Source organism: Harpia harpyja, chromosome 10 (assembly GCF_026419915.1).
Source record: "Harpia harpyja isolate bHarHar1 chromosome 10, bHarHar1 primary haplotype, whole genome shotgun sequence".
NCBI lineage: Eukaryota > Metazoa > Chordata > Aves > Accipitriformes > Accipitridae > Harpia > Harpia harpyja.
In genome coordinates this window covers 13,775,881-13,792,660 of record NC_068949.1, presented here as the reverse complement: position 1 = coordinate 13,792,660, position 16,780 = coordinate 13,775,881, and the positions used below count along the sequence as shown (strand labels likewise).

The following is a 16,780-nucleotide window of genomic DNA, read 5'->3' as shown; positions in this document are numbered from 1 at the left end:
AGTACGTTTCCATCTTCAAAATGCATTGTGTTTAACAAATGCTAGGCACAAACAAGCACTAAATTCGGAATTGTCTTTTCACCTTTTTATGAGATACGTATCTAAAAATTTAGGTAGTGCGGCAAGAACATCCTTTTTAGCTTTTCACTTATGCCCATGGGAAGTGGGAATAAGGTACAGCCAAATCACGTTTGTCCCCTATGTATTACGGACCTATCCATAAAGAACAGAAAGTTTCCTAAGTTTACTTTAGACTTCTAAGGTTAACACCGGTGGGATTTGAACTTGTGGTTGCAGGAAGAACGTGTTATAGGTCTTCGATGTGTCAGACGGTCAATTGCTATCCTAATGTTTCAGCATGTGTTATGACCTGCATGTCGCACCTGACTGTAGTGGGGGGGGTTACGTGTGAGAAACATCCCTGACCTCCTACACAGGAGATAAAGTTACTTTTACTGAGCAGTGCTCAGGGCAGCAAAAGCACTGGTACTTCCCACATAAAGGGTGGGTCTCAGCAACAGGCCAGCTTTGAGCAACCTTACACTGACCTGTGTGATACCCAAGCCCGTGAGAACAGCCCACTATGTACTGCATGTACCCAGATGAATCTCTCTATAGAGTCCCTCAGTTACAACAACTAGATGCCCATTGACTGTAATGGCCTCTTTGGCATCTAACTCCGATGTGGACTTTTACATGGTGCACATCAAAAGTCAGAGCTCATGAACCCCACCAAGCATGTGTGCACTCTCCAGCCAGAGCATCCCTCACTGCCTGCCTACGAGTATGGGTGCCGACTCCATTTAGTGTTCACTGGCTACTTCCCCTGGGGAGCAACCTCACCTCGCTCAACTCCTGCCCCTGTACAATAGCTGGGCACAGCTCCAGAAGAGCCCTTAGGGCCCCACTACTATGAATATGGCCCGGGCAAGGTACCTGGCCTTGAGGGCTTGGTGTGCAGTCAGGCACTGCTGCTATGAGTGTTGACGTACATTGTGAGGTTTGAGCCAATCTCTTAATCCCTAAAGATACATGTTCAGCTATTGATCTGAAAAAACAGTGGAAATGGGAACAGGGATTTCATGGAAGACCACCCCTATGCCTTATTCTGAAATTTAAAAAAAGCATTAAATATTTCTCCAGTTTGGAAATGCAGTATTTATTCGCATCAACAAATCAAAGACTTGTTTCTAGTTATATCTGTATTGAAGACTGGGAGAAAGAGTGTTTCAAATTTCAGTATGATTATTTTACTTTTTCCAATGACTTCTGCAACAGCCATCATGTATCTTTTTTAAGGATAGGGAACGGCTAGCAAATGGAGGGAAATATTTCTAAGAGCTGTGTGGCAATTTAAGATATCACATTTGCTTGCAAGAAGGCTACTCCCTTTTTACAGTCTCAGGCAAACCAATGTAAGCCAATCAATTCATTTTTTAATTGCTCACATGTTACTCACACAGGGATAAGTTCCCTCACGAGAATCCACTGAGCTTTTAGTTCTAAAATACACAAGATACAGGACTCACATTTAGCCTCAAGCCCTTTCCCTCAATGGTTGTCAAAATAAAGTATAAAGGAATTTCTCCTGAAATTGACTGTGTTTCAGAGAAAGTTAAGACATTTCACACTACAGAGAGAAGCTAACCTTGGAAAATTCCCTTGGTTCAAGATAAGAGAGGCCAGTTTCCCTTCCTTTTAGAAACTTTGACTGTCTAAAAGGAGACTAGGTCATGTTCAATTGTGCATATTATTTTAACAGATTGTCTTCGCAGCAGGGGGGATCTTCTTGTTTTTAAAATAAATTCTTAACAGCTTCAATTGTGGCCACCTACAGACCAGATTTCATGCAAAATCAAGAGTCCCTGTTTGAAAGGGGGAAAAAGGGAAATGAGAAAAAAGCGAGCTGTGAAGAGAAATAACTACGTCAGTAACTAACTGTAAGATGTAGGGATCAAAACATGCTATTACTTTACAAAGGAAACAAAACAAAACAAAGGAAGAGCTGATAAAAGGAAAGTGAATTACTTGTATGCTCCTTTCAAAGACACAGAAAATACGTTTTCTAAAAGGCCTGCCTGCTGCTGGGACTCCCTGCAGTACGAGTCTTCCTCAATGTAGCTATGATTTTAAAAGAATTGGGGATGTTCCCACATACAAGGTAGGGGTGCAGATCTTTTCTTCTCTTACCAAAGCAGAAAGAAACACTGGTACTTTTGAAAATTTGTGGAATATGATGCAGCTGAGCTAAACACTCTGAAAAACCCTGAGTGAAATTTTAGGCACTGATTCTACATGTCATGCCCTTCTGCCTAAATCTTGTGAGTCCTACCAAAGTCAGGGGTGGTTGTACACATACCTCAACTTTTCTAGGACTGAGGCCTTACTGGAATGCAAACCTGTCTCTGCTGCGCGTGTCACTTCAGCATTTTAGCTCAGTCCTTAAAAGGGAACATCCAAATCAACAGGAAAATTTATGTCAGATAATGTAATCTAAAACCTGGATTAAACTACTTCAAAGAAACAGATTATCTTTCAGTCAGATGTGTGAGGGCAGGCACTGACAGCTGGCAGAATTTGACACATGGGCTATAAGCCAACAGAAAAAGGTGAGACTTCTTTTGGTAGTTGAGTGGATTTAGATTGGGCCAAAAACCCCTCACCCTACAGGTACCACTATTGCCTTTTAGCATCCAGGAATGCACACAACACGAGCTCTGGCAGTTTACAGGCAAATGTGGTGCAGGAGGCAGCCCAAAACTCTTCTGCTCACCAGCTCCTTAAATTAGGTGAGCCTCAAAGAAAGCACACAAGGGTATGACAAGAGTACTCTGCACATGAGCTGTCACTGCCATCCAGTTTGAATGCGGTGATCAAGGACCTTCAAACAAGTGAAGATGTCTTTCGGTGAAAGGAATAAAGAGATTGAAGATATTTTGATAAACAGAAAAAACAAAGCTATCACATACAAAATTACTTCAGTGTGGAAGATGAGTTGGGGGAATTTTTCCTAGTTTGATCTGGTTTTCATCTAAACAAGCTAATGGCACTACCTATATCTGTATGTTGTTGGGAAAAAACCTCTTTAAAGTCTTCTATGACATGTTGACTTAAGAAGCACAGTTACATGAAAAGACCTGCAAGTAATTTTGCATTTTAGGTGACCAACTGAATCCTCACTCTTTGAATCAACTCTTTGAATCAGTAAGCAGGAAAAAACTAGCATTGACTTTACTGTCTTTTTATTTAAAAAAAAAGGAGTTGAAAGGCACAGCAAAACAGCCCACATGAAACACATGAATAGTATAATGACAAACAACATATGAGCCAGCAGAGTACTGAATGGCAGTATAAAAGCTAGATAACCCTGTATAGCACATTCAACCAAAGGGAGAAAGTAGTATGATGAAGGAAAAAAGGAGAAAAGAGGAGAAACAATGATCACAAAATATTAATCGTTTGAAACCCTAGAGTGCCTAGGTGAAGAAAGGTAAAGTTGGCCATATTTTCAGGAACAGGTTTGTTCAGCAAGGTGGAAGGCATTTTGGATGGTCTCATTAAAAAAAATCTGATTTTTTTCTAACATTGGAGTTCAAAGTGCCACATTTCTTCATCTTTCCTTTTCCTATCACCTCTACATAGTTCTCCGTGCTTTGCAATACCATCTCTGCTTTGCGCATTTCATGCAGTAATAGCATATGTGGCTTTAAAAAAGGCAGAAAACCCACCACTTTCCCAAAGCAGCTTCCTGCTGGGGGATGTACTTCTGGGTACAGATAGAGATCAGCTCTGGGCACTCAGCACACTGAATCCTGCAACCAGCTCCGCAATGCAGCAGAACAGAGATCACTGCTATTTCCACCCATGTGAAATAAACACTGAGTTTTGACCAAGACCATACTCCACTTCACTCACATTTGAAGAAATCAATACAGGAATGACCAGTTGATCAATACATATGAAAGAGACTGGTTTTGATTTGTTATTTGGTGGTACTATATAAAACAGGGCAAAGCGGTACCCTGCACCTCCCACCCTAACAATCACTGACAAGTGCCAGAAATCCATATGTGCATTCTGCATTATGTGACAGCCCATGGGCCTGCTGTCTGCCTCCTCACTCTGCCAGAGGTACCCATGCCCCAAGCAGAATGCAGGAGCAGACACTTCTGTCAGGCCATCTCCACTTAGCGTCGGAGCTCTTCTAGGGTGCCCCACTGTTCCCTGGCCAATGCAGGTAAATTGGGGACACTGATAAGATAAATTACTGTGAATATTTCTTCAGTGGTCAGGAGTCAGATGGTCAAAGGGCACAGTGGTGTTGGGCCTACAACTCCTATGGATTTCAAGGTGTCCAATGTTCTGGCGGTAGAAAGGTTGAATTTACCTGCTATTGAGATCCAAGAGAATCTATCATCGCCGCAGTTCACCCCAGGTGCAGGGCACTGCAGCACTGGCCATCTCTATGCTGAGCACTTGTAGTCCGTGGAGCTAAGAGAGACAGAGTAGAAGAAAGGGAAATAATTATATTCATCATCAAGAATGGGTCCCTGGGGACCTGATTCATACATTAAATCATGCACACACTTGTGTCCTGAATCTGGAAATCAAAGGTCCAGATTTGCAAACCTTTGGGTGTCACAGTACTGAGCACACCTTCCCACTGAGCAAGTAATCTAGGGGAGCCCTGAGTCAGCTACCTAGAATGTGCGTGCTACAGACAAAGAGAACTAAATGTGCGATATCCCAGAAAACCCCTATATAGCCTAGGAAAAAAATCATGACTATCTGACAAGCCCCCTTCAAGAAAGATTCAGCTCTGATCTGAGCAATGACATCCTAGGTCTAAAGTGGTATCTGCATGTAATTGTGCCCAGATAGTTGCCTCCAGGCTCTTCCCCTGACTGCCATAATCTCAGAGTTGAGCCACAGAAGCCAGCTAATAAGCTGGGAGCCGCTGAGCAGGGAGGCATCTCTCTGAGCTAGCAGGGAATCCTGAGGACAAACCTGAAATCTCGTCCTTTCCAGAAATTAAAGCTAGAGGAATATACCTGTCTTTGAGGAGTCTTGCCCCTGTTCCCTCTCCTTAAAACCACTTCCTTTAACCAACTTCTGCAAAGCCAAGTAAAAACCTCTCCTTCCTTTCTTTCAAAAAGCATCACTATCTTCATCTTCGGTATCTGAGTGTTTAAAGCACTTACAGAAAATACAGTGAAAGTGTAATATACTGTCTCTGCTTTATAGGTTCACATCTGTGTACCAAATCTTTTAAGTGACTATCTTAACAGAGGCTACTCTTATCCTTAGATGGAGGGCTGAGGAACTCTTGCTGGCCAGCGTCACCTCCCAGCAGGAATGGGATGCGCGCACTGGGATCCTTAGCCTTTGACACAAACCCTCTCAGTATGGGCAGTTTAGTCTGCTGAGCCCTTTGCCTCAAATAAGACACTCAACCTGAAGGGACACTCAGTTGACTAAATAGTCCTGTATGCTGAAAGAAAAAAGCTTGTCTAACATCTGCAGTTTTTAAAATAGTGAATGAATGGAGAGAGGGGGAAACAATAAGATCTTCTGAAACCATGGCAGGATCTGCTTGACCAGATTTGAAAATTACAGTTTGGAAATGAACTGGATGCTCTACTTGGAGATTTTCTTTCACCCCCTGGAAAAAAAACACCAGGGTGTTTTAAGACAGTGTTTTGTAAACCTTGCATAGAGCCAGCTGCAGTCTATCATATCAAGTTCTCTTCTGGATTGATTCTCCTGGAAAGGTTTCATCAGCTTACAAGCAGCTAGGTTGTAGTTTCATTTCCCCTTAGGATTCAGCTGTATGTCAAAGTAAGAAATTGAGACTAAACAAGAAAACGTGGAGTAAAGTTTACGAACCTCTACTGTGAAAGCTGTTAAATGAGAAACAGGCATTGCAGACTACAAGTGTCAATTAGGTACTGGTTCCACTGGGAAATGACATTTTCACATTGTTTCTGCCTTCTGGCTTGCTGTTGACAAATCTGGGCTTAGAAAAGTTATCCTCTAGTTACATGTATTCCTGACATCTTTCCTTTGCAGGCCTGTCAGCACAGACATTTCACAGCTAAACTAATTTTCCTCTCTCATTTTAAATTAATAAAAAAATTCAAATACTATAATAAAAATAGCTGATTGCCTCCTTACATACTGCAAATCTGGGGTACTCAGTTGTCAGAATGGCGTAGTGGTTTCAGAAATCTCTGGCTTTTGGCACCCAAATGTAAGTATTTCAGTGAGATCTGATCTGTGATTGACAGACAGATACAATGCAGTCCTGAAAGTCTCCCTTACAGATTGTAAATTGCATTGCCTTTGAAAAAAAAAAAAAAAAAAAAAAGAGAGTTGGAATGACTGAAGGCAAAACATCCAGTGAATGCTTTATGAAATCTGGTGTATTCCAAAAACTGAACATAATTTCAGTCTTCCAAAAGTGCTTTCTAGCAGCTTGACTCTTTCTTAAGAACATAGCCTCTCCTATGTGGGGCATGTAATTGCAGTGGAGAGTGCAATGGTCCTGCCTTGTAGCGATGAAAAGACTAGTAGAGAGTTATCATCCCTGAAAATATTCTGCTGCAAGAGTGGCTTTCAGGACCTGGAGATGCTCTGTTCCAAACCCCACTGAAGACAGACTGTTAAAAGGTTTTGAGCCCAGCGCAAAAGGCTTTGCAACAATAACAAATCAATCCACAGAGAGACCTAGTTTATGAAAAATGGCTGATTGACTCCTGAGTGGCTGAAAAGGTGTAACTGAAATTGAAATTTGGTCTTCTAATTCTGTCTCCATATGCTATTGTAATTCCATCAGTCTCCTTTCACTGCTCGCTCCTGGACTCCTTCAGCCTGAGATTTCTTTTTTCACTTAACCCCACGCTTATATGTGAAATTAGGAAAGAAACCTGTTCTTGCAACATGTGGTGTCATGCCACTGTGCTTCCTGAAGACCAAAAATACCCTCCCCTGCACCAGCACCAGGACAATTGGAATGCATTGCCATCAACACAACAGTGGATGTTTTTGCTGCATCTGCATTCCACATGGACTGTGAATTTGACAAGCTCCCATAATAATGGAAAACATTTCTGACAACTTTCAGAGCTAATATATTCTGATCCCTACAGAGCAAATTTTGAAAAAGAAAAGTGTATCAGTTTACAGTTCAGGATTGGTTAAGAAAGGCAGAGCTTTCCACAGAGAGGAATATAAAAGTGAAGACACAAAAGCAGAGAAAACTTACTTTCAAAACTTTCAAGCATACATTGTGCCTAAAGCAAAGCTAGCATTTCCCCTTCGCAAATGCCATGAAATTGCAGGGAAACTTGGGAACATGTAGTTGAATTAGAGCCATCAAAGACTTTGGCAGAGGGCCTGTTCAGTTACTGACATGAATTAAAACTTGAGTTTCCCTGCAACGTCTCCCCCACCACCTACTAACAGAGGGAGGACAGGTAAGCCTGACTGAAGTCCTATATATAGCAGTAGCTGTTGGAAAGTAACAAAACACGTGTCAACTCAGAGCAGGCAAGTGGGCCTGGAACCAGAGAAAAGCCATAGAAACTCCCCATGCAGAAGGACTGAAATACACAGATTCAGGGCTGTGCAGGAATGACAGACAGTGCCCTCCAGTAAGGCAGGCTAACACAGGAGTTCCTCTTCTTGCTCTGCAGGGACCATTTCATAAGGAATTTTGGTTTAAGCATCACTGTGGTAGAAATGCAAACACAGTTTTATAATTGGATTTTTCCACCTAAGTGCTGCCATTGTGCAGAACACAACCAAAATAAACCTTGCAAGAAAATGGAAGTTTAATATACTGTGTGGCACAACATGGCAAGCAGCCTCACTTTCATGCAGTCAGCAGCCTATGCAGTTTTGTTTGTTTAAATCCTTCAGATAACTGCAATTTCTATGCCACAAACCCAAGTTTCTGTACTTGTGGACAGCCAAAGTGATGCCTTTGCAGTGTGGACAGACACTGATTGGCTAGTGAAAAACTTCCATGACCGAGGTTTTGATTTGGAGTTTGCTCCTTATGTTAATCCAAAATAACTCCAATGCATTTGATCTCCACATGTAGCACTCTGTCCATGTTTTGGGGGAACAGGAGCTACTGACATTCCTGGGTCTGGTTTGCCCTAACACCACTGAAACTAATTCTTAGTCTGACAATGAAAGCAATTACTGCTTTTTGTCTTATTTCATTACATTTGAAGTTATATGAAAGGCATCTGCAGTCAGAAGAGGCCTTTATAATATGGGATTCAAACCCAAATGAATACTTTCAGATAACACTGTTTATGGAGCTATGGTCAAGCACAGCTTATCCATATGTTCATGTGTTGGAACCAGATGTTCACACTGTTACGTTTAAACTTGACAGCAGGGCATGATAAATTCAATACTCGGCTGTTCTACATGTTCCTCTCTCAAATTTCAGGCTACCTATTGCAAAAATATCTACAAGGGTCTATTCAGCTAGAAAAGAAGAGATATTATGCTACTTAGAAAGTGGTACAAAACCATAATATTGCAGTTTAAATTTTAAGCTATGAATGCACAGGAGTCCAAAAGAGAGACATTCCCAAGGTCATCTTTCTCCAGCAGAACATTTCTTTCCCTTGAACTGAACATTCACCAGGCATGAAGAATTCTCAAAAAAAGTATTTAAGCCCATGTATAGTTTTAAGTGTGTGCAGAAGTCACTATCACCATTACAGCTGCTCACATTCTTCAGTTGTGCATGGTTTAGTGCTTTGATGGACTTACTTAAATGTCATTGGGCTACAAAGTGGTTCTGTGAAATTGCCTCACCACCCACCAGTTGTGGTTTTGTTTTGATTTTACACTCGTCATCTGAATGAGCAGATGGAAATAAAGAAAGAGTACTTCTAGTAACAAATTGTGTCCTACTAGTGTGCCTGGACAAGACACAAAACATTAGAAACAATTCAAATGTACTCACTATGTGCTACATCCAATCTACAAATTTTGACCTTGAATTAGCACAAGCAGTTCAAATACATTACTTAAAAATGAATCAAGCTGCCAGTCTTAGAAATTTCAGCCCTAATATGAGCTATTGATTCTGGTTTTGTATAACTGTCAGCAGTTCATAAATTTTTACTTAAAAGGAGAAAACTGGTAAGGCAGGAAGCACTTACTTCATTTTAGCCACCATCTCTCCTCTGAATAAAACCAGCCATGTATTTGAGAATATCACGCCGCCTCCTGTTTCTTGCTACTAAGGCTGTCATTTTTTACTTAGGCAGGCAGGCAAAGAGGCAGCATACGGCCTATTTTGCTATGATGAAGGCCTTGCAAATACAGTAAAGAATTCCCATCAGAAATCTGTGAAAGAAGCACCACAATGCTTGCATTTGAGTGCTACTGCTGGTCGCTCACTCCTCTTCTCTCCTTGCAGGCCTCTGCTCACAAGCCAGAGGGGTTATTGCTTTCCTGTTCTATTCAATAGAGAGTTGACTTTTTAGGTCAGCTCTTACAAACTATATACTTTGCATGGCATGAAAATAACATACGAACACAACTACTAATATGATTAGGCTTATCAGTTTCTGCCTGCACCTTTGAAAGGCACAGATGGCAAGGCAAGCCATACTTCGTTGTTCTGATTGTTCCTGAGCTGCAAATAGTGCTCAGAGCCAAAATATTATCTTTCCTTTAAAAATCCTCCAGGGGCTTGTAAAGTCTGCTGAAACCCATGCCAATCTGCATTCAATACACCACCTCTACCTTACAGGCTTGCCAGACTCATAAGCAAGTTTTTAACTCACCTTATTGTGGCTGTTCTGTGGGATATAAGCAACTTCATACTGCTGGTAATGTTCTACAAGCAGTCTGATGCTAATTTTGCTTTCCCTATTGATTCTGCTCACTTGGCAACATTGATTTTTTTTTTTTTTTCTTTTCCACATTTCTGTTGTCACGGGGAAGCCACTGCATTTGCATTAGCTCCTTTTTTGTGCCCCAGGATCATCTGTGGACAAGCAGGCACCATATTGCCAGTTGAGTTACTGAGGTGAATAAAAAGGATCCAGAGAGAGAGTAACTGATATAGCTGGCTCTTGTATCACATAGAAAGGGTAGCTCAAATACTTATAATGTAAATATGCATGTATGTATATTCATACATAAAATACTTATCAGTAAAAAAGAGATAGTATTATTCCTTTCCATGTGAAAAATGTTCTTGCTTTATAAAAGAAAGAGATTGTACATAGAGCACATTCAGGCATGGTCACAGCATGTCATAGCTGGCCTCTGGTGGCCCATACCTAATGGATAGCATTCAAGCTGTTCTAGCCTCTGCCAAGGCCGGAACAAAGTCAGTCTCAAATCAGGGAGCCATAAGTCCCTCTTCACTCTTTTATTTGTACCCATTGAACACTGAGGGCATCTGTGAATCTTGCCTGGAAAACCTTGAAAAGTTTCCTCCCGTTTTGAAAGTAGCCAAATAGGATTGTCATTGACAAAATGCTTCTGGAAAAGGTCCAGCCTATTCTGATGTGTCCCTTTTTACCATTTTCAAGCCTTTTCCAATGGTGTACAGAGACATGGCAGATGTGAAAGCATCATCACCTCTCTATCTAGGGAAGAATATTATCCCATTATCTTTTACAGAGACTAGGTGGACAACAATGAACGAGTCATGAAAATTCCTAGGGCGTACTAAATACTAAAGCGCAGCCTGGGCTCTAGGGAATGCAGTCACTGGGCCCTGTGCTCTCCCGCAGCACAGCTCGTCTGTGAATCTATTTGCTACCTTTCAAAAGCTTACAAGTCTGGCACTGCAGCCATTGAACCTTTTGAACACCCTGAAGCAACTACAAAATCTTACCAATTGTTTTAAAAGCTGCAGCAAAAATTCAATAGTCTTGATTTGTTGCAAGAAAGCTTCAGCTCTAACAAAACGCCCACTGACCACAAAGAGAACAGCAATATCCAGCCCTTCCCTCCCTTAGAACACAGTTCTGGTACACCACCAGGACCTATGTAACTATACTTTAAAATATCTCATACCAAACACATGAAGAGACAATTAAACAAGCGTTGAACACGATGAAAAATTTCCTTCCGTTTAAAAGAGCTATAATTTTGTCTCTCAAATGGCTAATACAAAGCTTGAAAACATGGTTAGCAGGCTATAAGGAAAAAATAGGAAAGCCTTCGAAATTCTAAGCTGTTGTTTTAAAATAGCAATGACCGTATCCTACTAATTCATAAACACATAATGCATTCTGGAAATGGGGAGGATTTGGTCTAGGGTCCTTTTTGCCCTTGTGTCTCTGGACAGTCAATTTTCCACCTTTAACTATCACAAGATGCAATTTGATGCTGTGTTTCCAGGTTCCACCCAACCATTCCATGCACTAGTACACTCCAAGAGCAGACCTGCAAGTGCCTTTCCATATGTGCTATCCTTCTTAATTCCAGAAACACAATCCCAGAAATATATTACCGTTTCATCACCACCAGTCATGTCTCTAGGTGCTCCTACTCCTTCTGCCACTGAAGTTGCAGTTTCATGAAAGGATGCCCATTGTAATATAAAGGAACTGCAGAATTCACATCGCTATTGCCAGATGTCAGGAATTAAAGTGAATAAGGAAAAGCATGCAAGTGAGCACGTGAGAGTCAGGCATGCACTCTGAACACTGTCATAATTTCTCAAAGCTGCACCATGCACTTAGGATTGTAAGTAGGCAGCTATTTTTTTTTCCAGGAAAGAAGGCAAAAGGTCCATGTCAAAAATATTCCACAAAATATTTTCAAGACTGTTTTTGCCAGCGGAATAAAACCTTAGATAGTGATATCAAGTTACTTTTCCATATTATGTAAAAACATACAGTAGATATAAAATATAGAGTAGCTAATCTCAAACCAGAGAAAAGGTAGAAAAAGCAGAAAGGTAAGTATACTGTGGCTTAAACACATGAGCCACCGAAGACAAGCATCAGCCTAGAGACGTTTGCTGAAACAGGGACTCTGCTGGTGGGAGCCATTTTGTTCTAAAGTGACAAGATTTATAGTCGTCCTTCTCTAAGGTAAACTCCTTGCAGTTTAGGAGCATACTGTGCCTTTTTGAGCCCATGCATTGTTGCCAGCATACACAGGGTCAGTAGCTTCTGCGTCAGTTAGACTAACCCTAAATGCCAAAACCCCAAGGCGGGCTGTCTGTGTAGGTGCCAGTTCCTACAAAAAGGAGCTGGTTGGGAGAGGCTGAATGCCAGATGGGGCCAATATCTCTCCTTTTCCGTTAGGACTTCAATACTTCTGTCTGTTGCAATGGTTCTCTTCTCTATTTCCTCCCCACTCCTACCTTTACCTGATTAACCCACCTGGGCAAATGAGACCAGATTTTAACGGTTCTTCAATGATAAAATGTCAAGAATATTCAAGAAGATCTTGCTTCCACTGGAATACACTTTAGGAAACCAAAAAGTTTTGCAGAAGAAAATTCTTTTAGCAAAAGGTTTCAGTGGCAATTATCAGAATATTTTCTTTCAGTAAGGTCAGGGGCTTGTGTCCACCATTCACTTAACTAATGGTAAATAACACAGGAGAAATATTCCAACTCTCAAAGGAGCTGGATACCCAGGTACTTGGAAACACCGCCTACCTCCTTTCTGCATCTTTGAAAATGTTCCAATTACCTCTTTGCCAATAATCTTTTGCTTTCCTTTGCTCTTGCTGATCCTTTGGGAGGACTGCAGGGGAAGATTACTAGCTAAGGATAAGATCATTCTTGCTATTTTTTTAGATACCTGCACATTTGTGTAAGTAGCACACCTTGAAATATTTGAAAGCTATCGTGTTGATTTACTTTGTAGAGTAGAAGGCAAAACCCTACCTCCTGTGCTGAGCTTAGTTTCTATTTTAAATAAACTAACAGTGTCCTTTTCTTCTACCTTCCCATTGCTTCTTTTTAATATTTAAAGGGAAAAGCAAATTCCCCTTGAGCAACTAAATGTGAAATATAGCTCAAAGAATCTTTATATTGTTACATTATTAATCTAAAATGAAGGGGGTATACATCGAAGTTTACAGCACAGCAGAAATAAAAATTATTTAGGCAGAGATTCACATAGTAGAGGTGTCTGGAGATTACTTTCTTCTTTTAAATTTTGTGAAGCAAGTTATATTGTGATACTTGGACAAATTCCAACCTCCAAAGAAAACAAAGGCAGAAAGAATATATATTTTTGAAGTGTCTCTGAAAATTTGCAAATTATGATTTATTATGAACTTTGTATTAAAAAAATGGGGGAAAATGTATTACAGAAGACATGGCACTTCATATGAGTGCTCTTTGAATAAGCACAGGCAGGCCCTTTGTTATACACCAATTGATTTTAAATACAGATTTCATACAATGCAAGCACTTAGGATATTTCTCATTTTTAAAAATTAATACAGGAAGCAGAGAGATAGATTTAGAAGTGAACACAACACATATTTGTAAAATAATTGCAGTTTATTGACCAAAACCATTAAAGGCACTGCAGACAACAGCATTACCTGACAGTCCTCATTGGGTTATTGATTCACTTTTCTCTCCCAAAAGCGCAGTTGCTCAGGCTTTGTTCAGTGTACTGAACACAAGGCAGAAGGCACCTTTTCATTGCCACTGTTCCAGTTGTTATTAGACATCACTCTCCTGTGCTACTTTTGGCAGGAAAGTATTGGTGTAAGGTGCCTGGAATGACCAAGACTAACAGTTTCGACTCAGAGGTGTGTTTGCTATTAGCACAAAGACTACATCTCTGGCCTGAACAAATAGTGGAGTCTTCTCCAGATGCCTGCTTTGCCCTTGTACAGGCATCTTAATTGGTATGAAGGGCTTGCAACAACCTGTATATGCAATGGTGGCATCTTGATACGGCTTGCAAATGAGGAAATCCTGAAGTCTGAGCTTCCTGATGGAACACAATAAATCCACAGACCTCTTCTCACAAAGGAATGAATCCTAATGCTGTGAAAAATCTGAGGGGCACCCAAAGTCAGATGGGGAGTGCATGCTTCGATAAAGCAGCCAGTCTTCACAAAGGAATTCAGTGTGGCAGGAGGGCCAAGCATGCAGAGATCTAAATGCAGATCTGCTTATGGGCACCCAACTCAAATTCATCTGATTCAATTAATATTTGAATCAAAACACGGAACTATAAGAGGTTTTAAGAACCAGGTACCTATTATCATGACAGAAAAGGAGCCCTTTAGCCCCCCCTGCCCTGCCCACATGAGCTACAACCATTACTGCACATGCTTCCAGGTTGTAAAATGTGTGATGATGTGGCGATCACTGCAGGTCCTCTGCCCCATACCCTTTTCCGCCAGGCAGCGGCTGTTCCTGCTGAGTCTCTTCACAATGCTCATTGTTTTGGAGCAACATCACAGCCACCTGAGATTCACAGAAAACTCCTGGGCAGGGATTTTGTGGAAATGAAGCCTCTGCAACTTACTGAAGCTGTTTCAGAAATAGCCCACCGCTTTAGTCCAGTGATTTCTCTGCAGACGGCCACAGCTGCTGTAGCCCTTGGAGGAGAATTCAGGGTGTTGCTTCTCGTTCGTCCTGACACTGTTTGACGGAGGAATTCCCAGAGAAGCGCCACGCTTTGTAACTCTGTGCCATAATACAGAATGTATTATCCACAATTAAAAGCATGATTACAGGCACTTGTTCTTCAAATTCTTTTCAGCCATCCAATTGCAGATCAACTGGCAAAAGCATGCCTGGTTTTATTTCAAATTAACTATCAGGAATATAGTTAGACTTTGATCTTATTTTCTGTACATATTATCCATGGCATTTCTGTGCTTCTGGAATGGAATTAACCACTTCATCACATCTTGGTGTGTAAGCTGAGAAAAAGTAGTTTAGGGATCTCTGTCTTCTCTATGCACTGTGAATGATGACACGTGCACAGTGAAAGCAGCAATGTAACTAGCACAGGCCCCAGACCTACTTAAGTTGTCTTTTGACAACTTGGTGTCTGCTTGAATTTCCTTCAATTCTTTCTAAACGGTTGCAGATTATGAAAACACATTAATCACTGTGCTGTACAGTAACTTCAGAATGAAAAGCACTTGTTCCAAGTGGGAAAGTGTATTCATAAAGTAAATCATTTGCCACTCCATCTGATACGTTTTGTTGATTGGGTCAGCACACACCAGCAGCAACATGTTCTCATCAGAACTCGGACTTCAGTGCTATTGCCTGATCCAATCCCAGCCCCACACCAATTGCCACAGATGATCTAACTCCTCTGTTGCCAACCGATCTTTCGATCTGGGAGAGCTCCTTCAATGGATGTGACCAGATCAAAAAAAAGCTCTCAAATCTCTGTACTGGTTGAAGAGCTTCCACTGACCACAAGGAAATCATCGCTGTGGAAATAAGGTATCACAGCAGAACGGACATACAGTACTTCACCTGTCGAAGGTGAAAGAAAGAAAGGCCAGGCAATGGCAGAACCATCTCTTCTTTGATTTAGAGAGAAAAGTGTCAGCTGAGAAACAGGCTAAAAAAGCAGCTAAATCAGGTTGCCTTGCTCTCCCAAAGTCTAACAATACCAAAGAGAAGCAACCTTGGAACTCTAATTCATTAGAGCATGAGGGAACCTGCCAAACTACTCAACCATAAAATAAAAAATGCAGGGTTTTTTACTTATGGGGGTGGGGGGTGGGTGCAGAGAACAACAGGTTTCTTGCACAAAAACACAAGAAAAGAAAACAGGGTTTTCAGTTCAAAACTAATTGTATCGGAAAAAGAAGTAACAAGGTAATGGTACAAATTACATAGAAGGGGCACTTAGGTCCCCATTTTACAAGCTCACAGTCACTGCTTACATCGTGCCAGGTACAACTGGAAGCAAAATGTCTGTCTGATATTGGTACCAGGCAGTGGCATGCATTTTAAGAACCCCACTCTGAAACTTCCTTTATTGGCTTACTTCGAGGGAGGGGAAAAACAAACTAAAGGACAGCATTGTACTTCTTAGCAGACAATGGGTAAAAAGGTGGTGAAAGAAGTAAAGACAGTAGGCTTTCATGGTACCTGTGCAGAATAAAAGAGGGTCTTCCAGCTCAGATAAAATGAGGAGCTGGGGAAGCCAGGACTTAAACACTTTTTTCAGTCACCAGATGCTCAATGGAGCAATGAGTGCTTTACTTTTGACCTGTGATATGACCTTATTCCTACTCTTCATTTTGCATTAATTACAATGTTTTGAGCCTTAGTATATTCCTCTACGGAACAATGGCTGAGAACTGACTGCATGGCAACAAACAGAACTGAGGGAGAACTAACAGAAACAGTTACTTGAATACCTTAGTGAATTCACATCAACAGTATTTACACCCATTTCATGTTTTCTCCAGCTGAACTCACCAGAGAATGTGACTGTTGGCAGGAATCAGACAAATGAGCAGTGAATAATAAGCTCAAATAGACTATGTGCAGGAACTGAATTTTGAATTTGCATTCAGGTCAGAAATGTTCGTGATAGCAGGCACTGTTCACCCAAGCAGAGGCAGGCACAGACTGTGGCTTCTCTGCCCACTTTTTGACTTTCAAAACACTCCCTCGGATGGGTACAGACCACACCTTACTTTATTCCCTGAAATTAAAAGATGCAAAACTCTGAGCTGATTCAAGGAAATTATGAAAACAGACGTCTGTCAGAAAGATGACTTGTTTTCAAGTGGCCCATCTACATCTGGTACAGAGCCATCTGTA

General features: G+C 41.2%; 1 long non-coding RNA gene across 10 annotated transcripts in view; it reads right to left on the bottom strand.

Moving 5' to 3' along the window:
- The window catches only part of LOC128147328 (uncharacterized), a 135,971-nt gene that overhangs the window by 39,906 nt on the left and 79,285 nt on the right, over positions 1–16,780 (bottom strand). For 6 of the 10 annotated variants that reach the window (XR_008237001.1, XR_008236996.1, XR_008236998.1 and 3 more), the window contains exons 3-4: positions 5,708–6,340; positions 4,388–4,491 (exon numbers count right to left, since the gene is read on the bottom strand). The exons of 2 other annotated variants lie outside the window; for them this stretch is intronic. This is a non-coding gene — a long non-coding RNA (uncharacterized LOC128147328). The remainder of the gene's footprint in view (positions 1–4,387; positions 4,492–5,707; positions 6,341–16,780) is intronic. 2 more of the 10 variants (XR_008236999.1, XR_008237000.1) reach the window with 1 other exon arrangement.